This window comes from Hyla sarda, unplaced genomic scaffold, assembly GCF_029499605.1.
Source record: "Hyla sarda isolate aHylSar1 unplaced genomic scaffold, aHylSar1.hap1 scaffold_420, whole genome shotgun sequence".
Taxonomy (NCBI): domain Eukaryota; kingdom Metazoa; phylum Chordata; class Amphibia; order Anura; family Hylidae; genus Hyla; species Hyla sarda.
In genome coordinates, this window is record NW_026610435.1 from 1 (window position 1) to 23748 (window position 23748).

Here is a 23748-nt window from a genome sequence, read left to right on the forward strand (position 1 = left end):
CCCGTGGGTGTTGGTTTGATACCGTTTGGGGACAGCCAAGGAGGCATCTGCAGGCAACAAAGGTAGGTGTGTGCTTGTGTGTGTGTTTCCTATGCAGATCCTAAGCCCAGTGTCACATGCAAGTAGGAGGAGTAAGAAGGGTTCCTGGCAAATCCGGGTTATGGATTGCATTTAAAAAGGCCCCGTGGGAGTGCAATGGGCCCCTGTCTTGCTGCTTAGCAATAATGGTATGGGTTTAGGTTCTGCTGTGTGTACTGGTGGTTGACTGCCCCCCAGCCCAGAGTGTGCATGGAAAATTGTCTGGCAGCCTCCCTGACAGCAAGCAGTGATAGTGCCCATGAAGGGGACCTTGTTGGGCCCGCCCCTTTCACGGTTATCGCTTCTCGGCCTTTTGGCTAAGATCAAGTGTAGTATCTGTTCTTATCAGTTTAATATCTGATACGTCCCCTATCTGGGGACCATATATTAAATGGATTTTTGAGAACGGGGGCCGATTTCGAAGCTTGCTTCCGTCGCCCTATGCATTGACCCGATATGGCAGTATCTTCGGGTACAGTGCACCACCCCCTTACAGGGTTAAAAAGAAAGATTCCTACTTTCATTGCTACCTGCTTGCTGGCTAGCCAGCTAGCCAGCCCTGTGGGCCTTGCTGCTGCTGCAGCCAAAAAACAAAAGGTGGTGCTGCTGCTGCTTCTGCTGCTTCTGCTTCTGCTTGTGTCTGGCCCCTGTTGGAGCGTCCAGGCACAGGACTTCTGCTGCTGCTGACTAAATGGCCTCCTTAATTGGATCATTTGAGTAGCCAGCACACCTGTGCAGGTAGGGCATGACATGATAGGCAGCTGCCTTGATAGCGGGTGGGTGCTGAATGTTCCTAATTGACAAAATAAGATTAATGCTTATGAAGAAATATAAAATCTCATCCCTTCCCCAATATCGCGCCACACCCCTACCCCTTAATTCCCTGGTTGAACGTGATGGACATATGTCTTTTTTCGACCGTACTAACTATGTAACTATGTAACATAACATGGGGGGGGGGGTCTCCTGGCTGTTCACACAGGTGTGTCATTGCTGTACATTGACCATGCATTGCTTCTGTGGTATTGCAAAGGCAAAGACAAATGCTTCCAGCCATCCATTGCACTAATGGATTGGTCATCAGCTGGCTGTCTATGTCCCGCATCAATATAGACCAAAGTACAGAGGGTTAGGCTATGCTATTGTGCACCTACCTGATGCATCAGAAGGTGCGAGGCCCTTGCTAAATTCTGTGCACAGACTTTGAGATCTATGCTTTAGACTGTATCTAAACCTGCTCCAACATGGACTGACATTCTGGCCTACTTTCAGCCGATGCGACTTGTCTGTCGCTGAACAGTCGCTTTTTATGTATTCAGCACCTATGTATAATGTTGTAAAAATGCTCTAGAAGCTAAAGTCGCAGAAATGTCACACATATTTGGCCTGCAACTTTCTGTGCGACAAATTCAGACAGGAAAAATCAGTATAAATCCTTAGAAAATTATCCCCCAGTGTCTCCATCTGCTGGCGGTATTGAATAAGCATTGCTGCACTGATGGGGTATGCATTAGACGAAAAAAAAGAAGAAAAAGAAGAATAATACGCCCAGAAAAGAGGCGAAAAGGAGAAAAACGTAAAAAAACGTGAAAAAAAAGTAAGAGGAAGAGAAGGGAAAAAAAGGTGGAAATGGGTTTAAAAGTGATTTCGGCGGAGAAATATATATATATATATATATATATATATATATATATATATATGCGCACACACACACATAGATATAAACGTATTCTCCGTTGAGATATTGCAGCCGCTGCTGTGTCCAGGCCCAGGAGCCTTAGCACTGTGCTGTGATGTCACTCAATACCACTGACATCACTAGGTGTAAACAACATCTCTCCTTTGCTGTGTATGTGACTATGGAGCTGTTTGGTGATGTCGTCTATTACGGCCTTCATAGAAGCAACAGGAGATTGTTGCATCCATCTTGAACCCTCAGAACTACAGTGCTATGATGTCACTCACTTCCACAGGCCTTGCAGAGTGTAAACAACAACAACCCAGCTTTGTTGTGTATGTAACCAAAGGGATTTGTGATGTCACCTAGAACCTTCACAGCAGCGACAGCTTTATGAGGAGCATCAGCACTGCTCTGCCTGAGCAGAACCATCACCGCCATAGGTTGTCAAATAACCCGGATTTAACCCACACAGGTAAGTCCAATGGGGTGCAGGCATGTCCTCTATGCTTACAGCTTCCCGTGGGTGTTGGTTTGATACCGTTTGGGGACAGCCAAGGAGGCATCTGCAGGCAACAAAGGTAGGTGTGTGCTTGTGTGTGTGTTTCCTATGCAGATCCTAAGCCCAGTGTCACATGCAAGTAGGAGGAGTAAGAAGGGTTCCTGGCAAATCCGGGTTATGGATTGCATTTAAAAAGGCCCCGTGGGAGTGCAATGGGCCCCTGTCTTGCTGCTTAGCAATAATGGTATGGGTTTAGGTTCTGCTGTGTGTACTGGTGGTTGACTGCCCCCCAGCCCAGAGTGTGCATGGAAAATTGTCTGGCAGCCTCCCTGACAGCAAGCAGTGATAGTGCCCATGAAGGGGACCTTGTTGGGCCCGCCCCTTTCACGGTTATCGCTTCTCGGCCTTTTGGCTAAGATCAAGTGTAGTATCTGTTCTTATCAGTTTAATATCTGATACGTCCCCTATCTGGGGACCATATATTAAATGGATTTTTGAGAACGGGGGCCGATTTCGAAGCTTGCTTCCGTCGCCCTATGCATTGACCCGATATGGCAGTATCTTCGGGTACAGTGCACCACCCCCTTACAGGGTTAAAAAGAAAGATTCCTACTTTCATTGCTACCTGCTTGCTGGCTAGCCAGCTAGCCAGCCCTGTGGGCCTTGCTGCTGCTGCAGCCAAAAAACAAAAGGTGGTGCTGCTGCTGCTTCTGCTGCTTCTGCTTCTGCTTGTGTCTGGCCCCTGTTGGAGCGTCCAGGCACAGGACTTCTGCTGCTGCTGACTAAATGGCCTCCTTAATTGGATCATTTGAGTAGCCAGCACACCTGTGCAGGTAGGGCATGACATGATAGGCAGCTGCCTTGATAGCGGGTGGGTGCTGAATGTTCCTAATTGACAAAATAAGATTAATGCTTATGAAGAAATATAAAATCTCATCCCTTCCCCAATATCGCGCCACACCCCTACCCCTTAATTCCCTGGTTGAACGTGATGGACATATGTCTTTTTTCGACCGTACTAACTATGTAACTATGTAACATAACATGGGGGGGGGGGGTCTCCTGGCTGTTCACACAGGTGTGTCATTGCTGTACATTGACCATGCATTGCTTCTGTGGTATTGCAAAGGCAAAGACAAATGCTTCCAGCCATCCATTGCACTAATGGATTGGTCATCAGCTGGCTGTCTATGTCCCGCATCAATATAGACCAAAGTACAGAGGGTTAGGCTATGCTATTGTGCACCTACCTGATGCATCAGAAGGTGCGAGGCCCTTGCTAAATTCTGTGCACAGACTTTGAGATCTATGCTTTAGACTGTATCTAAACCTGCTCCAACATGGACTGACATTCTGGCCTACTTTCAGCCGATGCGACTTGTCTGTCACTGAACAGTCGCTTTTTATGTATTCAGCACCTATGTATAATGTTGTAAAAATGCTCTAGAAGCTAAAGTCGCAGAAATGTCACACATATTTGGCCTGCAACTTTCTGTGCGACAAATTCAGACAGGAAAAATCAGTATAAATCCTTAGAAAATTATCCCCCAGTGTCTCCATCTGCTGGCGGTATTGAATAAGCATTGCTGCACTGATGGGGTATGCATTAGACGAAAAAAAAGAAGAAAAAGAAGAATAATACGCCCAGAAAAGAGGCGAAAAGGAGAAAAACGTAAAAAAACGTGAAAAAAAAGTAAGAGGAAGAGAAGGGAAAAAAAGGTGGAAATGGGTTTAAAAGTGATTTCGGCGGAGAAATATATATATATATATATATATATATATATATATATATATATATATGCGCACACACACACATAGATATAAACGTATTCTCCGTTGAGATATTGCAGCCGCTGCTGTGTCCAGGCCCAGGAGCCTTAGCACTGTGCTGTGATGTCACTCAATACCACTGACATCACTAGGTGTAAACAACATCTCTCCTTTGCTGTGTATGTGACTATGGAGCTGTTTGGTGATGTCGTCTATTACGGCCTTCATAGAAGCAACAGGAGATTGTTGCATCCATCTTGAACCCTCAGAACTACAGTGCTATGATGTCACTCACTTCCACAGGCCTTGCAGAGTGTAAACAACAACAACCCAGCTTTGTTGTGTATGTAACCAAAGGGATTTGTGATGTCACCTAGAACCTTCACAGCAGCGACAGCTTTATGAGGAGCATCAGCACTGCTCTGCCTGAGCAGAACCATCACCGCCATAGGTTGTCAAATAACCCGGATTTAACCCACACAGGTAAGTCCAATGGGGTGCAGGCATGTCCTCTATGCTTACAGCTTCCCGTGGGTGTTGGTTTGATACCGTTTGGGGACAGCCAAGGAGGCATCTGCAGGCAACAAAGGTAGGTGTGTGCTTGTGTGTGTGTTTCCTATGCAGATCCTAAGCCCAGTGTCACATGCAAGTAGGAGGAGTAAGAAGGGTTCCTGGCAAATCCGGGTTATGGATTGCATTTAAAAAGGCCCCGTGGGAGTGCAATGGGCCCCTGTCTTGCTGCTTAGCAATAATGGTATGGGTTTAGGTTCTGCTGTGTGTACTGGTGGTTGACTGCCCCCCAGCCCAGAGTGTGCATGGAAAATTGTCTGGCAGCCTCCCTGACAGCAAGCAGTGATAGTGCCCATGAAGGGGACCTTGTTGGGCCCGCCCCTTTCACGGTTATCGCTTCTCGGCCTTTTGGCTAAGATCAAGTGTAGTATCTGTTCTTATCAGTTTAATATCTGATACGTCCCCTATCTGGGGACCATATATTAAATGGATTTTTGAGAACGGGGGCCGATTTCGAAGCTTGCTTCCGTCGCCCTATGCATTGACCCGATATGGCAGTATCTTCGGGTACAGTGCACCACCCCCTTACAGGGTTAAAAAGAAAGATTCCTACTTTCATTGCTACCTGCTTGCTGGCTAGCCAGCTAGCCAGCCCTGTGGGCCTTGCTGCTGCTGCAGCCAAAAAACAAAAGGTGGTGCTGCTGCTGCTTCTGCTGCTTCTGCTTCTGCTTGTGTCTGGCCCCTGTTGGAGCGTCCAGGCACAGGACTTCTGCTGCTGCTGACTAAATGGCCTCCTTAATTGGATCATTTGAGTAGCCAGCACACCTGTGCAGGTAGGGCATGACATGATAGGCAGCTGCCTTGATAGCGGGTGGGTGCTGAATGTTCCTAATTGACAAAATAAGATTAATGCTTATGAAGAAATATAAAATCTCATCCCTTCCCCAATATCGCGCCACACCCCTACCCCTTAATTCCCTGGTTGAACGTGATGGACATATGTCTTTTTTCGACCGTACTAACTATGTAACTATGTAACATAACATGGGGGGGGGGGGGTCTCCTGGCTGTTCACACAGGTGTGTCATTGCTGTACATTGACCATGCATTGCTTCTGTGGTATTGCAAAGGCAAAGACAAATGCTTCCAGCCATCCATTGCACTAATGGATTGGTCATCAGCTGGCTGTCTATGTCCCGCATCAATATAGACCAAAGTACAGAGGGTTAGGCTATGCTATTGTGCACCTACCTGATGCATCAGAAGGTGCGAGGCCCTTGCTAAATTCTGTGCACAGACTTTGAGATCTATGCTTTAGACTGTATCTAAACCTGCTCCAACATGGACTGACATTCTGGCCTACTTTCAGCCGATGCGACTTGTCTGTCGCTGAACAGTCGCTTTTTATGTATTCAGCACCTATGTATAATGTTGTAAAAATGCTCTAGAAGCTAAAGTCGCAGAAATGTCACACATATTTGGCCTGCAACTTTCTGTGCGACAAATTCAGACAGGAAAAATCAGTATAAATCCTTAGAAAATTATCCCCCAGTGTCTCCATCTGCTGGCGGTATTGAATAAGCATTGCTGCACTGATGGGGTATGCATTAGACGAAAAAAAAGAAGAAAAAGAAGAATAATACGCCCAGAAAAGAGGCGAAAAGGAGAAAAACGTAAAAAAACGTGAAAAAAAAGTAAGAGGAAGAGAAGGGAAAAAAAGGTGGAAATGGGTTTAAAAGTGATTTCGGCGGAGAAATATATATATATATATATATATATATATATATATATATATATATGCGCACACACACACATAGATATAAACGTATTCTCCGTTGAGATATTGCAGCCGCTGCTGTGTCCAGGCCCAGGAGCCTTAGCACTGTGCTGTGATGTCACTCAATACCACTGACATCACTAGGTGTAAACAACATCTCTCCTTTGCTGTGTATGTGACTATGGAGCTGTTTGGTGATGTCGTCTATTACGGCCTTCATAGAAGCAACAGGAGATTGTTGCATCCATCTTGAACCCTCAGAACTACAGTGCTATGATGTCACTCACTTCCACAGGCCTTGCAGAGTGTAAACAACAACAACCCAGCTTTGTTGTGTATGTAACCAAAGGGATTTGTGATGTCACCTAGAACCTTCACAGCAGCGACAGCTTTATGAGGAGCATCAGCACTGCTCTGCCTGAGCAGAACCATCACCGCCATAGGTTGTCAAATAACCCGGATTTAACCCACACAGGTAAGTCCAATGGGGTGCAGGCATGTCCTCTATGCTTACAGCTTCCCGTGGGTGTTGGTTTGATACCGTTTGGGGACAGCCAAGGAGGCATCTGCAGGCAACAAAGGTAGGTGTGTGCTTGTGTGTGTGTTTCCTATGCAGATCCTAAGCCCAGTGTCACATGCAAGTAGGAGGAGTAAGAAGGGTTCCTGGCAAATCCGGGTTATGGATTGCATTTAAAAAGGCCCCGTGGGAGTGCAATGGGCCCCTGTCTTGCTGCTTAGCAATAATGGTATGGGTTTAGGTTCTGCTGTGTGTACTGGTGGTTGACTGCCCCCCAGCCCAGAGTGTGCATGGAAAATTGTCTGGCAGCCTCCCTGACAGCAAGCAGTGATAGTGCCCATGAAGGGGACCTTGTTGGGCCCACCCCTTTCACGGTTATCGCTTCTCGGCCTTTTGGCTAAGATCAAGTGTAGTATCTGTTCTTATCAGTTTAATATCTGATACGTCCCCTATCTGGGGACCATATATTAAATGGATTTTTGAGAACGGGGGCCGATTTCGAAGCTTGCTTCCGTCGCCCTATGCATTGACCCGATATGGCAGTATCTTCGGGTACAGTGCACCACCCCCTTACAGGGTTAAAAAGAAAGATTCCTACTTTCATTGCTACCTGCTTGCTGGCTAGCCAGCTAGCCAGCCCTGTGGGCCTTGCTGCTGCTGCAGCCAAAAAACAAAAGGTGGTGCTGCTGCTGCTTCTGCTGCTTCTGCTTGTGTCTGGCCCCTGTTGGAGCGTCCAGGCACAGGACTTCTGCTGCTGCTGACTAAATGGCCTCCTTAATTGGATCATTTGAGTAGCCAGCACACCTGTGCAGGTAGGGCATGACATGATAGGCAGCTGCCTTGATAGCGGGTGGGTGCTGAATGTTCCTAATTGACAAAATAAGATTAATGCTTATGAAGAAATATAAAATCTCATCCCTTCCCCAATATCGCGCCACACCCCTACCCCTTAATTCCCTGGTTGAACGTGATGGACATATGTCTTTTTTCGACCGTACTAACTATGTAACTATGTAACATAACATGGGGGGGGGGGGTCTCCTGGCTGTTCACACAGGTGTGTCATTGCTGTACATTGACCATGCATTGCTTCTGTGGTATTGCAAAGGCAAAGACAAATGCTTCCAGCCATCCATTGCACTAATGGATTGGTCATCAGCTGGCTGTCTATGTCCCGCATCAATATAGACCAAAGTACAGAGGGTTAGGCTATGCTATTGTGCACCTACCTGATGCATCAGAAGGTGCGAGGCCCTTGCTAAATTCTGTGCACAGACTTTGAGATCTATGCTTTAGACTGTATCTAAACCTGCTCCAACATGGACTGACATTCTGGCCTACTTTCAGCCGATGCGACTTGTCTGTCGCTGAACAGTCGCTTTTTATGTATTCAGCACCTATGTATAATGTTGTAAAAATGCTCTAGAAGCTAAAGTCGCAGAAATGTCACACATATTTGGCCTGCAACTTTCTGTGCGACAAATTCAGACAGGAAAAATCAGTATAAATCCTTAGAAAATTATCCCCCAGTGTCTCCATCTGCTGGCGGTATTGAATAAGCATTGCTGCACTGATGGGGTATGCATTAGACGAAAAAAAAGAAGAAAAAGAAGAATAATACGCCCAGAAAAGAGGCGAAAAGGAGAAAAACGTAAAAAAACGTGAAAAAAAAGTAAGAGGAAGAGAAGGGAAAAAAAGGTGGAAATGGGTTTAAAAGTGATTTCGGCGGAGAAATATATATATATATATATATATATATATATATATATATATGCGCACACACACACATAGATATAAACGTATTCTCCGTTGAGATATTGCAGCCGCTGCTGTGTCCAGGCCCAGGAGCCTTAGCACTGTGCTGTGATGTCACTCAATACCACTGACATCACTAGGTGTAAACAACATCTCTCCTTTGCTGTGTATGTGACTATGGAGCTGTTTGGTGATGTCGTCTATTACGGCCTTCATAGAAGCAACAGGAGATTGTTGCATCCATCTTGAACCCTCAGAACTACAGTGCTATGATGTCACTCACTTCCACAGGCCTTGCAGAGTGTAAACAACAACAACCCAGCTTTGTTGTGTATGTAACCAAAGGGATTTGTGATGTCACCTAGAACCTTCACAGCAGCGACAGCTTTATGAGGAGCATCAGCACTGCTCTGCCTGAGCAGAACCATCACCGCCATAGGTTGTCAAATAACCCGGATTTAACCCACACAGGTAAGTCCAATGGGGTGCAGGCATGTCCTCTATGCTTACAGCTTCCCGTGGGTGTTGGTTTGATACCGTTTGGGGACAGCCAAGGAGGCATCTGCAGGCAACAAAGGTAGGTGTGTGCTTGTGTGTGTGTTTCCTATGCAGATCCTAAGCCCAGTGTCACATGCAAGTAGGAGGAGTAAGAAGGGTTCCTGGCAAATCCGGGTTATGGATTGCATTTAAAAAGGCCCCGTGGGAGTGCAATGGGCCCCTGTCTTGCTGCTTAGCAATAATGGTATGGGTTTAGGTTCTGCTGTGTGTACTGGTGGTTGACTGCCCCCCAGCCCAGAGTGTGCATGGAAAATTGTCTGGCAGCCTCCCTGACAGCAAGCAGTGATAGTGCCCATGAAGGGGACCTTGTTGGGCCCGCCCCTTTCACGGTTATCGCTTCTCGGCCTTTTGGCTAAGATCAAGTGTAGTATCTGTTCTTATCAGTTTAATATCTGATACGTCCCCTATCTGGGGACCATATATTAAATGGATTTTTGAGAACGGGGGCCGATTTCGAAGCTTGCTTCCGTCGCCCTATGCATTGACCCGTTATGGCAGTATCTTCGGGTACAGTGCACCACCCCCTTACAGGGTTAAAAAGAAAGATTCCTACTTTCATTGCTACCTGCTTGCTGGCTAGCCAGCTAGCCAGCCCTGTGGGCCTTGCTGCTGCTGCAGCCAAAAAACAAAAGGTGGTGCTGCTGCTGCTTCTGCTGCTTCTGCTTCTGCTTGTGTCTGGCCCCTGTTGGAGCGTCCAGGCACAGGACTTCTGCTGCTGCTGACTAAATGGCCTCCTTAATTGGATCATTTGAGTAGCCAGCACACCTGTGCAGGTAGGGCATGACATGATAGGCAGCTGCCTTGATAGCGGGTGGGTGCTGAATGTTCCTAATTGACAAAATAAGATTAATGCTTATGAAGAAATATAAAATCTCATCCCTTCCCCAATATCGCGCCACACCCCTACCCCTTAATTCCCTGGTTGAACGTGATGGACATATGTCTTTTTTCGACCGTACTAACTATGTAACTATGTAACATAACGGGGGGGGGGGGGTCTCCTGGCTGTTCACACAGGTGTGTCATTGCTGTACATTGACCATGCATTGCTTCTGTGGTATTGCAAAGGCAAAGACAAATGCTTCCAGCCATCCATTGCACTAATGGATTGGTCATCAGCTGGCTGTCTATGTCCCGCATCAATATAGACCAAAGTACAGAGGGTTAGGCTATGCTATTGTGCACCTACCTGATGCATCAGAAGGTGCGAGGCCCTTGCTAAATTCTGTGCACAGACTTTGAGATCTATGCTTTAGACTGTATCTAAACCTGCTCCAACATGGACTGACATTCTGGCCTACTTTCAGCCGATGCGACTTGTCTGTCACTGAACAGTCGCTTTTTATGTATTCAGCACCTATGTATAATGTTGTAAAAATGCTCTAGAAGCTAAAGTCGCAGAAATGTCACACATATTTGGCCTGCAACTTTCTGTGCGACAAATTCAGACAGGAAAAATCAGTATAAATCCTTAGAAAATTATCCCCCAGTGTCTCCATCTGCTGGCGGTATTGAATAAGCATTGCTGCACTGATGGGGTATGCATTAGACGAAAAAAAAGAAGAAAAAGAAGAATAATACGCCCAGAAAAGAGGCGAAAAGGAGAAAAACGTAAAAAAACGTGAAAAAAAAGTAAGAGGAAGAGAAGGGAAAAAAAGGTGGAAATGGGTTTAAAAGTGATTTCGGCGGAGAAATATATATATATATATATATATATATATATATATATATATATATATGCGCACACACACACATAGATATAAACGTATTCTCCGTTGAGATATTGCAGCCGCTGCTGTGTCCAGGCCCAGGAGCCTTAGCACTGTGCTGTGATGTCACTCAATACCACTGACATCACTAGGTGTAAACAACATCTCTCCTTTGCTGTGTATGTGACTATGGAGCTGTTTGGTGATGTCGTCTATTACGGCCTTCATAGAAGCAACAGGAGATTGTTGCATCCATCTTGAACCCTCAGAACTACAGTGCTATGATGTCACTCACTTCCACAGGCCTTGCAGAGTGTAAACAACAACAACCCAGCTTTGTTGTGTATGTAACCAAAGGGATTTGTGATGTCACCTAGAACCTTCACAGCAGCGACAGCTTTATGAGGAGCATCAGCACTGCTCTGCCTGAGCAGAACCATCACCGCCATAGGTTGTCAAATAACCCGGATTTAACCCACACAGGTAAGTCCAATGGGGTGCAGGCATGTCCTCTATGCTTACAGCTTCCCGTGGGTGTTGGTTTGATACCGTTTGGGGACAGCCAAGGAGGCATCTGCAGGCAACAAAGGTAGGTGTGTGCTTGTGTGTGTGTTTCCTATGCAGATCCTAAGCCCAGTGTCACATGCAAGTAGGAGGAGTAAGAAGGGTTCCTGGCAAATCCGGGTTATGGATTGCATTTAAAAAGGCCCCGTGGGAGTGCAATGGGCCCCTGTCTTGCTGCTTAGCAATAATGGTATGGGTTTAGGTTCTGCTGTGTGTACTGGTGGTTGACTGCCCCCCAGCCCAGAGTGTGCATGGAAAATTGTCTGGCAGCCTCCCTGACAGCAAGCAGTGATAGTGCCCATGAAGGGGACCTTGTTGGGCCCGCCCCTTTCACGGTTATCGCTTCTCGGCCTTTTGGCTAAGATCAAGTGTAGTATCTGTTCTTATCAGTTTAATATCTGATACGTCCCCTATCTGGGGACCATATATTAAATGGATTTTTGAGAACGGGGGCCGATTTCGAAGCTTGCTTCCGTCGCCCTATGCATTGACCCGATATGGCAGTATCTTCGGGTACAGTGCACCACCCCCTTACAGGGTTAAAAAGAAAGATTCCTACTTTCATTGCTACCTGCTTGCTGGCTAGCCAGCTAGCCAGCCCTGTGGGCCTTGCTGCTGCTGCAGCCAAAAAACAAAAGGTGGTGCTGCTGCTGCTTCTGCTGCTTCTGCTTCTGCTTGTGTCTGGCCCCTGTTGGAGCGTCCAGGCACAGGACTTCTGCTGCTGCTGACTAAATGGCCTCCTTAATTGGATCATTTGAGTAGCCAGCACACCTGTGCAGGTAGGGCATGACATGATAGGCAGCTGCCTTGATAGCGGGTGGGTGCTGAATGTTCCTAATTGACAAAATAAGATTAATGCTTATGAAGAAATATAAAATCTCATCCCTTCCCCAATATCGCGCCACACCCCTACCCCTTAATTCCCTGGTTGAACGTGATGGACATATGTCTTTTTTCGACCGTACTAACTATGTAACTATGTAACATAACATGGGGGGGGGGGTCTCCTGGCTGTTCACACAGGTGTGTCATTGCTGTACATTGACCATGCATTGCTTCTGTGGTATTGCAAAGGCAAAGACAAATGCTTCCAGCCATCCATTGCACTAATGGATTGGTCATCAGCTGGCTGTCTATGTCCCGCATCAATATAGACCAAAGTACAGAGGGTTAGGCTATGCTATTGTGCACCTACCTGATGCATCAGAAGGTGCGAGGCCCTTGCTAAATTCTGTGCACAGACTTTGAGATCTATGCTTTAGACTGTATCTAAACCTGCTCCAACATGGACTGACATTCTGGCCTACTTTCAGCCGATGCGACTTGTCTGTCGCTGAACAGTCGCTTTTTATGTATTCAGCACCTATGTATAATGTTGTAAAAATGCTCTAGAAGCTAAAGTCGCAGAAATGTCACACATATTTGGCCTGCAACTTTCTGTGCGACAAATTCAGACAGGAAAAATCAGTATAAATCCTTAGAAAATTATCCCCCAGTGTCTCCATCTGCTGGCGGTATTGAATAAGCATTGCTGCACTGATGGGGTATGCATTAGACGAAAAAAAAGAAGAAAAAGAAGAATAATACGCCCAGAAAAGAGGCGAAAAGGAGAAAAACGTAAAAAAACGTGAAAAAAAAGTAAGAGGAAGAGAAGGGAAAAAAAGGTGGAAATGGGTTTAAAAGTGATTTCGGCGGAGAAATATATATATATATATATATATATATATATATATATATATATATATATATATATATGCGCACACACACACATAGATATAAACGTATTCTCCGTTGAGATATTGCAGCCGCTGCTGTGTCCAGGCCCAGGAGCCTTAGCACTGTGCTGTGATGTCACTCAATACCACTGACATCACTAGGTGTAAACAACATCTCTCCTTTGCTGTGTATGTGACTATGGAGCTGTTTGGTGATGTCGTCTATTACGGCCTTCATAGAAGCAACAGGAGATTGTTGCATCCATCTTGAACCCTCAGAACTACAGTGCTATGATGTCACTCACTTCCACAGGCCTTGCAGAGTGTAAACAACAACAACCCAGCTTTGTTGTGTATGTAACCAAAGGGATTTGTGATGTCACCTAGAACCTTCACAGCAGCGACAGCTTTATGAGGAGCATCAGCACTGCTCTGCCTGAGCAGAACCATCACCGCCATAGGTTGTCAAATAACCCGGATTTAACCCACACAGGTAAGTCCAATGGGGTGCAGGCATGTCCTCTATGCTTACAGCTTCCCGTGGGTGTTGGTTTGATACCGTTTGGGGACAGCCAAGGAGGCATCTGCAGGCAACAAAGGTAGGTGTGTGCTTGTGTGTGTGTTTCCTATGCAGATCCTAAGCCCAGTGTCACATGCAAGTAGGAGGAGTAAGAAGGGTTCCTGGCAAATCCGGGTTATGGATTGCATTTAAAAAGGCCCCGTGGGAGTGCAATGGGCCCCTGTCTTGCTGCTTAGCAATAATGGTATGGGTTTAGGTTCTGCTGTGTGTACTGGTGGTTGACTGCCCCCCAGCCCAGAGTGTGCATGGAAAATTGTCTGGCAGCCTCCCTGACAGCAAGCAGTGATAGTGCCCATGAAGGGGACCTTGTTGGGCCCACCCCTTTCACGGTTATCGCTTCTCGGCCTTTTGGCTAAGATCAAGTGTAGTATCTGTTCTTATCAGTTTAATATCTGATACGTCCCCTATCTGGGGACCATATATTAAATGGATTTTTGAGAACGGGGGCCGATTTCGAAGCTTGCTTCCGTCGCCCTATGCATTGACCCGATATGGCAGTATCTTCGGGTACAGTGCACCACCCCCTTACAGGGTTAAAAAGAAAGATTCCTACTTTCATTGCTACCTGCTTGCTGGCTAGCCAGCTAGCCAGCCCTGTGGGCCTTGCTGCTGCTGCAGCCAAAAAACAAAAGGTGGTGCTGCTGCTGCTTCTGCTGCTTCTGCTTGTGTCTGGCCCCTGTTGGAGCGTCCAGGCACAGGACTTCTGCTGCTGCTGACTAAATGGCCTCCTTAATTGGATCATTTGAGTAGCCAGCACACCTGTGCAGGTAGGGCATGACATGATAGGCAGCTGCCTTGATAGCGGGTGGGTGCTGAATGTTCCTAATTGACAAAATAAGATTAATGCTTATGAAGAAATATAAAATCTCATCCCTTCCCCAATATCGCGCCACACCCCTACCCCTTAATTCCCTGGTTGAACGTGATGGACATATGTCTTTTTTCGACCGTACTAACTATGTAACTATGTAACATAACATGGGGGGGGGGTCTCCTGGCTGTTCACACAGGTGTGTCATTGCTGTACATTGACCATGCATTGCTTCTGTGGTATTGCAAAGGCAAAGACAAATGCTTCCAGCCATCCATTGCACTAATGGATTGGTCATCAGCTGGCTGTCTATGTCCCGCATCAATATAGACCAAAGTACAGAGGGTTAGGCTATGCTATTGTGCACCTACCTGATGCATCAGAAGGTGCGAGGCCCTTGCTAAATTCTGTGCACAGACTTTGAGATCTATGCTTTAGACTGTATCTAAACCTGCTCCAACATGGACTGACATTCTGGCCTACTTTCAGCCGATGCGACTTGTCTGTCGCTGAACAGTCGCTTTTTATGTATTCAGCACCTATGTATAATGTTGTAAAAATGCTCTAGAAGCTAAAGTCGCAGAAATGTCACACATATTTGGCCTGCAACTTTCTGTGCGACAAATTCAGACAGGAAAAATCAGTATAAATCCTTAGAAAATTATCCCCCAGTGTCTCCATCTGCTGGCGGTATTGAATAAGCATTGCTGCACTGATGGGGTATGCATTAGACGAAAAAAAAGAAGAAAAAGAAGAATAATACGCCCAGAAAAGAGGCGAAAAGGAGAAAAACGTAAAAAAACGTGAAAAAAAAGTAAGAGGAAGAGAAGGGAAAAAAAGGTGGAAATGGGTTTAAAAGTGATTTCGGCGGAGAAATATATATATATATATATATATATATATATATATATATATATATATATGCGCACACACACACATAGATATAAACGTATTCTCCGTTGAGATATTGCAGCCGCTGCTGTGTCCAGGCCCAGGAGCCTTAGCACTGTGCTGTGATGTCACTCAATACCACTGACATCACTAGGTGTAAACAACATCTCTCCTTTGCTGTGTATGTGACTATGGAGCTGTTTGGTGATGTCGTCTATTACGGCCTTCATAGAAGCAACAGGAGATTGTTGCATCCATCTTGAACCCTCAGAACTACAGTGCTATGATGTCACTCACTTCCACAGGCCTTGCAGAGTGTAAACAACAACAACCCAGCTTTGTTGTGTATGTAACCAAAGGGATTTGTGATGTCACCTAGAACCTTCACAGCAGCGACAGCTTTATGAGGAGCATCAGCACTGCTCTGCCTGAGCAGAACCATCACCGCCATAGGTTGTCAAATAACCCGGATTTAACCCACACAGGTAAGTCCAATGGGGTGCAGGCATGTCCTCTATGCTTACAGCTTCCCGTGGGTGTTGGTTTGATACCGTTTGGGGACAGCCAAGGAGGCATCTGCAGGCAACAAAGGTAGGTGTGTGCTTGTGTGTGTGTTTCCTATGCAGATCCTAAGCCCAGTGTCACATGCAAGTAGGAGGAGTAAGAAGGGTTCCTGGCAAATCCGGGTTATGGATTGCATTTAAAAAGGCCCCGTGGGAGTGCAATGGGCCCCTGTCTTGCTGCTTAGCAATAATGGTATGGGTTTAGGTTCTGCTGTGTGTACTGGTGGTTGACTGCCCCCCAGCCCAGAGTGTGCATGGAAAATTGTCTGGCAGCCTCCCTGACAGCAAGCAGTGATAGTGCCCATGAAGGGGACCTTGTTGGGCCCGCCCCTTTCACGGTTATCGCTTCTCGGCCTTTTGGCTAAGATCAAGTGTAGTATCTGTTCTTATCAGTTTAATATCTGATACGTCCCCTATCTGGGGACCATATATTAAATGGATTTTTGAGAACGGGGGCCGATTTCGAAGCTTGCTTCCGTCGCCCTATGCATTGACCCGATATGGCAGTATCTTCGGGTACAGTGCACCACCCCCTTACAGGGTTAAAAAGAAAGATTCCTACTTTCATTGCTACCTGCTTGCTGGCTAGCCAGCTAGCCAGCCCTGTGGGCCTTGCTGCTGCTGCTGCTGCTGCTGCTGCAGCCAAAAAACAAAAGGTGGTGCTGCTGCTGCTTCTGCTGCTTCTGCTTGTGTCTGGCCGCTGTTGGAGCGTCCAGGCACAGGACTTCTGCTGCTGCTGACTAAATGGCCTCCTTAATTGGATCATTTGAGTAGCCAGCACACCTGTGCAGGTAGGGCATGACATGATAGGCAGCTGCCTTGATAGCGGGTGGGTGCTGAATGTTCCTAATTGACAAAATAAGATTAATGCTTATGAAGAAATATAAAATCTCATCCCTTCCCCAATATCGCGCCACACCCCTACCCCTTAATTCCCTGGTTGAACGTGATGGACATATGTCTTTTTTCGACCGTACTAACTATGTAACTATGTAACATAACATGGGGGGGGGGTCTCCTGGCTGTTCACACAGGTGTGTCATTGCTGTACATTGACCATGCATTGCTTCTGTGGTATTGCAAAGGCAAAGACAAATGCTTCCAGCCATCCATTGCACTAATGGATTGGTCATCAGCTGGCTGTCTATGTCCCGCATCAATATAGACCAAAGTACAGAGGGTTAGGCTATGCTATTGTGCACCTACCTGATGCATCAGAAGGTGCGAGGCCCTTGCTAAATTCTGTGCACAGACTTTGAGATCTATGCTTTAGACTGTATCTAAACCTGCTCCAACATGGACTGACATTCTGGCCTACTTTCAGCCGATGCGACTTGTCTGTCGCTGAACAGTCGCTTTTTATGTATTCAGCACCTATGTATAATGTTGTAAAAATGCTCTAGAAGCTAAAGTCGCAGAAATGTCACACATATTTGGCCTGCAACTTTCTGTGCGACAAATTCAGACAGGAAAAATCAGTATAAATCCTTAGAAAATTATCCCCCAGTGTCTCCATCTGCTGGCGGTATTGAATAAGCATTGCTGCACTGATGGGGTATGCATTAGACGAAAAAAAAGAAGAAAAAGAAGAATAATACGCCCAGAAAAGAGGCGAAAAGGAGAAAAACGTAAAAAAACGTGAAAAAAAAGTAAGAGGAAGAGAAGGGAAAAAAAGGTGGAAATGGGTTTAAAAGTGATTTCGGCGGAGAAATATATATATATATATATATATATATATATATATATATATATATATATGCGCACACACACACATAGATATAAACGTATTCTCCGTTGAGATATTGCAGCCGCTGCTGTGTCCAGGCCCAGGAGCCTTAGCACTGTGCTGTGATGTCACTCAATACCACTGACATCACTAGGTGTAAACAACATCTCTCCTTTGCTGTGTATGTGACTATGGAGCTGTTTGGTGATGTCGTCTATTACGGCCTTCATAGAAGCAACAGGAGATTGTTGCATCCATCTTGAACCCTCAGAACTACAGTGCTATGATGTCACTCACTTCCACAGGCCTTGCAGAGTGTAAACAACAACAACCCAGCTTTGTTGTGTATGTAACCAAAGGGATTTGTGATGTCACCTAGAACCTTCACAGCAGCGACAGCTTTATGAGGAGCATCAGCACTGCTCTGCCTGAGCAGAACCATCACCGCCATAGGTTGTCAAATAACCCGGATTTAACCCACACAGGTAAGTCCAATGGGGTGCAGGCATGTCCTCTATGCTTACAGCTTCCCGTGGGTGTTGGTTTGATACCGTTTGGGGACAGCCAAGGAGGCATCTGCAGGCAACAAAGGTAGGTGTGTGCTTGTGTGTGTGTTTCCTATGCAGATCCTAAGCCCAGTGTCACATGCAAGTAGGAGGAGTAAGAAGGGTTCCTGGCAAATCCGGGTTATGGATTGCATTTAAAAAGGCCCCGTGGGAGTGCAATGGGCCCCTGTCTTGCTGCTTAGCAATAATGGTATGGGTTTAGGTTCTGCTGTGTGTACTGGTGGTTGACTGCCCCCCAGCCCAGAGTGTGCATGGAAAATTGTCTGGCAGCCTCCCTGACAGCAAGCAGTGATAGTGCCCATGAAGGGGACCTTGTTGGGCCCGCCCCTTTCACGGTTATCGCTTCTCGGCCTTTTGGCTAAGATCAAGTGTAGTATCTGTTCTTATCAGTTTAATATCTGATACGTCCCCTATCTGGGGACCATATATTAAATGGATTTTTGAGAACGGGGGCCGATTTCGAAGCTTGCTTCCGTCGCCCTATGCATTGACCCGATATGGCAGTATCTTCGGGTACAGTGCACCACCCCCTTACAGGGTTAAAAAGAAAGATTCCTACTTTCATTGCTACCTGCTTGCTGGCTAGCCAGCTAGCCAGCCCTGTGGGCCTTGCTGCTGCTGCAGCCAAAAAACAAAAGGTGGTGCTGCTGCTGCTTCTGCTGCTTCTGCTTCTGCTTGTGTCTGGCCCCTGTTGGAGCGTCCAGGCACAGGACTTCTGCTGCTGCTGACTAAATGGCCTCCTTAATTGGATCATTTGAGTAGCCAGCACACCTGTGCAGGTAGGGCATGACATGATAGGCAGCTGCCTTGATAGCGGGTGGGTGCTGAATGTTCCTAATTGACAAAATAAGATTAATGCTTATGAAGAAATATAAAATCTCATCCCTTCCCCAATATCGCGCCACACCCCTACCCCTTAATTCCCTGGTTGAACGTGATGGACATATGTCTTTTTTCGACCGTACTAACTATGTAACTATGTAACATAACATGGGGGGGGGGGGTCTCCTGGCTGTTCACACAGGTGTGTCATTGCTGTACATTGACCATGCATTGCTTCTGTGGTATTGCAAAGGCAAAGACAAATGCTTCCAGCCATCCATTGCACTAATGGATTGGTCATCAGCTGGCTGTCTATGTCCCGCATCAATATAGACCAAAGTACAGAGGGTTAGGCTATGCTATTGTGCACCTACCTGATGCATCAGAAGGTGCGAGGCCCTTGCTAAATTCTGTGCACAGACTTTGAGATCTATGCTTTAGACTGTATCTAAACCTGCTCCAACATGGACTGACATTCTGGCCTACTTTCAGCCGATGCGACTTGTCTGTCGCTGAACAGTCGCTTTTTATGTATTCAGCACCTATGTATAATGTTGTAAAAATGCTCTAGAAGCTAAAGTCGCAGAAATGTCACACATATTTGGCCTGCAACTTTCTGTGCGACAAATTCAGACAGGAAAAATCAGTATAAATCCTTAGAAAATTATCCCCCAGTGTCTCCATCTGCTGGCGGTATTGAATAAGCATTGCTGCACTGATGGGGTATGCATTAGACGAAAAAAAAGAAGAAAAAGAAGAATAATACGCCCAGAAAAGAGGCGAAAAGGAGAAAAACGTAAAAAAACGTGAAAAAAAAGTAAGAGGAAGAGAAGGGAAAAAAAGGTGGAAATGGGTTTAAAAGTGATTTCGGCGGAGAAATATATATATATATATATATATATATATATATATATATATATATATATGCGCACACACACACATAGATATAAACGTATTCTCCGTTGAGATATTGCAGCCGCTGCTGTGTCCAGGCCCAGGAGCCTTAGCACTGTGCTGTGATGTCACTCAATACCACTGACATCACTAGGTGTAAACAACATCTCTCCTTTGCTGTGTATGTGACTATGGAGCTGTTTGGTGATGTCGTCTATTACGGCCTTCATAGAAGCAACAGGAGATTGTTGCATCCATCTTGAACCCTCAGAACTACAGTGCTATGATGTCACTCACTTCCACAGGCCTTGCAGAGTGTAAACAACAACAACCCAGCTTTGTTGTGTATGTAACCAAAGGGATTTGTGATGTCACCTAGAACCTTCACAGCAGCGACAGCTTTATGAGGAGCATCAGCACTGCTCTGCCTGAGCAGAACCATCACCGCCATAGGTTGTCAAATAACCCGGATTTAACCCACACAGGTAAGTCCAATGGGGTGCAGGCATGTCCTCTATGCTTACAGCTTCCCGTGGGTGTTGGTTTGATACCGTTTGGGGACAGCCAAGGAGGCATCTGCAGGCAACAAAGGTAGGTGTGTGCTTGTGTGTGTGTTTCCTATGCAGATCCTAAGCCCAGTGTCACATGCAAGTAGGAGGAGTAAGAAGGGTTCCTGGCAAATCCGGGTTATGGATTGCATTTAAAAAGGCCCCGTGGGAGTGCAATGGGCCCCTGTCTTGCTGCTTAGCAATAATGGTATGGGTTTAGGTTCTGCTGTGTGTACTGGTGGTTGACTGCCCCCCAGCCCAGAGTGTGCATGGAAAATTGTCTGGCAGCCTCCCTGACAGCAAGCAGTGATAGTGCCCATGAAGGGGACCTTGTTGGGCCCGCCCCTTTCACGGTTATCGCTTCTCGGCCTTTTGGCTAAGATCAAGTGTAGTATCTGTTCTTATCAGTTTAATATCTGATACGTCCCCTATCTGGGGACCATATATTAAATGGATTTTTGAGAACGGGGGCCGATTTCGAAGCTTGCTTCCGTCGCCCTATGCATTGACCCGATATGGCAGTATCTTCGGGTACAGTGCACCACCCCCTTACAGGGTTAAAAAGAAAGATTCCTACTTTCATTGCTACCTGCTTGCTGGCTAGCCAGCTAGCCAGCCCTGTGGGCCTTGCTGCTGCTGCAGCCAAAAAACAAAAGGTGGTGCTGCTGCTGCTTCTGCTGCTTCTGCTTCTGCTTGTGTCTGGCCCCTGTTGGAGCGTCCAGGCACAGGACTTCTGCTGCTGCTGACTAAATGGCCTCCTTAATTGGATCATTTGAGTAGCCAGCACACCTGTGCAGGTAGGGCATGACATGATAGGCAGCTGCCTTGATAGCGGGTGGGTGCTGAATGTTCCTAATTGACAAAATAAGATTAATGCTTATGAAGAAATATAAAATCTCATCCCTTCCCCAATATCGCGCCACACCCCTACCCCTTAATTCCCTGGTTGAACGTGATGGACATATGTCTTTTTTCGACCGTACTAACTATGTAACTATGTAACATAACATGGGGGGGGGGTCTCCTGGCTGTTCACACAGGTGTGTCATTGCTGTACATTGACCATGCATTGCTTCTGTGGTATTGCAAAGGCAAAGACAAATGCTTCCAGCCATCCATTGCACTAATGGATTGGTCATCAGCTGGCTGTCTATGTCCCGCATCAATATAGACCAAAGTACAGAGGGTTAGGCTATGCTATTGTGCACCTACCTGATGCATCAGAAGGTGCGAGGCCCTTGCTAAATTCTGTGCACAGACTTTGAGATCTATGCTTTAGACTGTATCTAAACCTGCTCCAACATGGACTGACATTCTGGCCTACTTTCAGCCGATGCGACTTGTCTGTCGCTGAACAGTCGCTTTTTATGTATTCAGCACCTATGTATAATGTTGTAAAAATGCTCTAGAAGCTAAAGTCGCAGAAATGTCACACATATTTGGCCTGCAACTTTCTGTGCGACAAATTCAGACAGGAAAAATCAGTATAAATCCTTAGAAAATTATCCCCCAGTGTCTCCATCTGCTGGCGGTATTGAATAAGCATTGCTGCACTGATGGGGTATGCATTAGACGAAAAAAAAGAAGAAAAAGAAGAATAATACGCCCAGAAAAGAGGCGAAAAGGAGAAAAACGTAAAAAAACGTGAAAAAAAAGTAAGAGGAAGAGAAGGGAAAAAAAGGTGGAAATGGGTTTAAAAGTGATTTCGGCGGAGAAATATATATATATATATATATATATATATATATATATATATATGCGCACACACACACATAGATATAAACGTATTCTCCGTTGAGATATTGCAGCCGCTGCTGTGTCCAGGCCCAGGAGCCTTAGCACTGTGCTGTGATGTCACTCAATACCACTGACATCACTAGGTGTAAACAACATCTCTCCTTTGCTGTGTATGTGACTATGGAGCTGTTTGGTGATGTCGTCTATTACGGCCTTCATAGAAGCAACAGGAGATTGTTGCATCCATCTTGAACCCTCAGAACTACAGTGCTATGATGTCACTCACTTCCACAGGCCTTGCAGAGTGTAAACAACAACAACCCAGCTTTGTTGTGTATGTAACCAAAGGGATTTGTGATGTCACCTAGAACCTTCACAGCAGCGACAGCTTTATGAGGAGCATCAGCACTGCTCTGCCTGAGCAGAACCATCACCGCCATAGGTTGTCAAATAACCCGGATTTAACCCACACAGGTAAGTCCAATGGGGTGCAGGCATGTCCTCTATGCTTACAGCTTCCCGTGGGTGTTGGTTTGATACCGTTTGGGGACAGCCAAGGAGGCATCTGCAGGCAACAAAGGTAGGTGTGTGCTTGTGTGTGTGTTTCCTATGCAGATCCTAAGCCCAGTGTCACATGCAAGTAGGAGGAGTAAGAAGGGTTCCTGGCAAATCCGGGTTATGGATTGCATTTAAAAAGGCCCCGTGGGAGTGCAATGGGCCCCTGTCTTGCTGCTTAGCAATAATGGTATGGGTTTAGGTTCTGCTGTGTGTACTGGTGGTTGACTGCCCCCCAGCCCAGAGTGTGCATGGAAAATTGTCTGGCAGCCTCCCTGACAGCAAGCAGTGATAGTGCCCATGAAGGGGACCTTGTTGGGCCCGCCCCTTTCACGGTTATCGCTTCTCGGCCTTTTGGCTAAGATCAAGTGTAGTATCTGTTCTTATCAGTTTAATATCTGATACGTCCCCTATCTGGGGACCATATATTAAATGGATTTTTGAGAACGGGGGCCGATTTCGAAGCTTGCTTCCGTCGCCCTATGCATTGACCCGATATGGCAGTATCTTCGGGTACAGTGCACCACCCCCTTACAGGGTTAAAAAGAAAGATTCCTACTTTCATTGCTACCTGCTTGCTGGCTAGCCAGCTAGCCAGCCCTGTGGGCCTTGCTGCTGCTGCAGCCAAAAAACAAAAGGTGGTGCTGCTGCTGCTTCTGCTGCTTCTGCTTCTGCTTGTGTCTGGCCCCTGTTGGAGCGTCCAGGCACAGGACTTCTGCTGCTGCTGACTAAATGGCCTCCTTAATTGGATCATTTGAGTAGCCAGCACACCTGTGCAGGTAGGGCATGACATGATAGGCAGCTGCCTTGATAGCGGGTGGGTGCTGAATGTTCCTAATTGACAAAATAAGATTAATGCTTATGAAGAAATATAAAATCTCATCCCTTCCCCAATATCGCGCCACACCCCTACCCCTTAATT

The 23748-nt window shown here is 46.3% G+C and overlaps 11 non-coding genes across 11 annotated transcripts; all 11 read left to right on the plus strand.

Moving 5' to 3' along the window:
- The first annotated feature begins 375 nt into the window (after positions 1 to 375).
- Positions 376 to 566, plus strand: LOC130333870 (U2 spliceosomal RNA). Its single transcript, XR_008875922.1, has one exon. It is a non-coding gene; the product is annotated as a U2 spliceosomal RNA (small nuclear RNA).
- Positions 567 to 2650: 2084 nt separating this feature from the next.
- On the plus strand, positions 2651 to 2841 carry LOC130333952 (U2 spliceosomal RNA). Its single transcript, XR_008875989.1, has one exon. It is a non-coding gene; the product is annotated as a U2 spliceosomal RNA (small nuclear RNA).
- Positions 2842 to 4930: 2089 nt separating this feature from the next.
- Positions 4931 to 5121, plus strand: LOC130333964 (U2 spliceosomal RNA). The gene has a single exon (XR_008876000.1). It is a non-coding gene; the product is annotated as a U2 spliceosomal RNA (small nuclear RNA).
- Positions 5122 to 7209: 2088 nt separating this feature from the next.
- LOC130333976 (U2 spliceosomal RNA) lies at positions 7210 to 7400 on the plus strand. The gene has a single exon (XR_008876011.1). It is a non-coding gene; the product is annotated as a U2 spliceosomal RNA (small nuclear RNA).
- A 2077-nt stretch (positions 7401 to 9477) lies between these two features.
- Positions 9478 to 9668, plus strand: LOC130333922 (U2 spliceosomal RNA). Its single transcript, XR_008875969.1, has one exon. It is a non-coding gene; the product is annotated as a U2 spliceosomal RNA (small nuclear RNA).
- A 2088-nt stretch (positions 9669 to 11756) lies between these two features.
- LOC130333989 (U2 spliceosomal RNA) lies at positions 11757 to 11947 on the plus strand. The gene has a single exon (XR_008876022.1). It is a non-coding gene; the product is annotated as a U2 spliceosomal RNA (small nuclear RNA).
- Positions 11948 to 14045: 2098 nt separating this feature from the next.
- Positions 14046 to 14236, plus strand: LOC130333877 (U2 spliceosomal RNA). The gene has a single exon (XR_008875928.1). It is a non-coding gene; the product is annotated as a U2 spliceosomal RNA (small nuclear RNA).
- Positions 14237 to 16319: 2083 nt separating this feature from the next.
- Positions 16320 to 16510, plus strand: LOC130333889 (U2 spliceosomal RNA). Its single transcript, XR_008875939.1, has one exon. It is a non-coding gene; the product is annotated as a U2 spliceosomal RNA (small nuclear RNA).
- A 2098-nt stretch (positions 16511 to 18608) lies between these two features.
- Positions 18609 to 18799, plus strand: LOC130333901 (U2 spliceosomal RNA). Its single transcript, XR_008875950.1, has one exon. It is a non-coding gene; the product is annotated as a U2 spliceosomal RNA (small nuclear RNA).
- Positions 18800 to 20890: 2091 nt separating this feature from the next.
- On the plus strand, positions 20891 to 21081 carry LOC130333913 (U2 spliceosomal RNA). The gene has a single exon (XR_008875961.1). It is a non-coding gene; the product is annotated as a U2 spliceosomal RNA (small nuclear RNA).
- Positions 21082 to 23164: 2083 nt separating this feature from the next.
- On the plus strand, positions 23165 to 23355 carry LOC130333925 (U2 spliceosomal RNA). Its single transcript, XR_008875972.1, has one exon. It is a non-coding gene; the product is annotated as a U2 spliceosomal RNA (small nuclear RNA).
- The last annotated feature ends 393 nt before the right edge of the window (positions 23356 to 23748 follow it).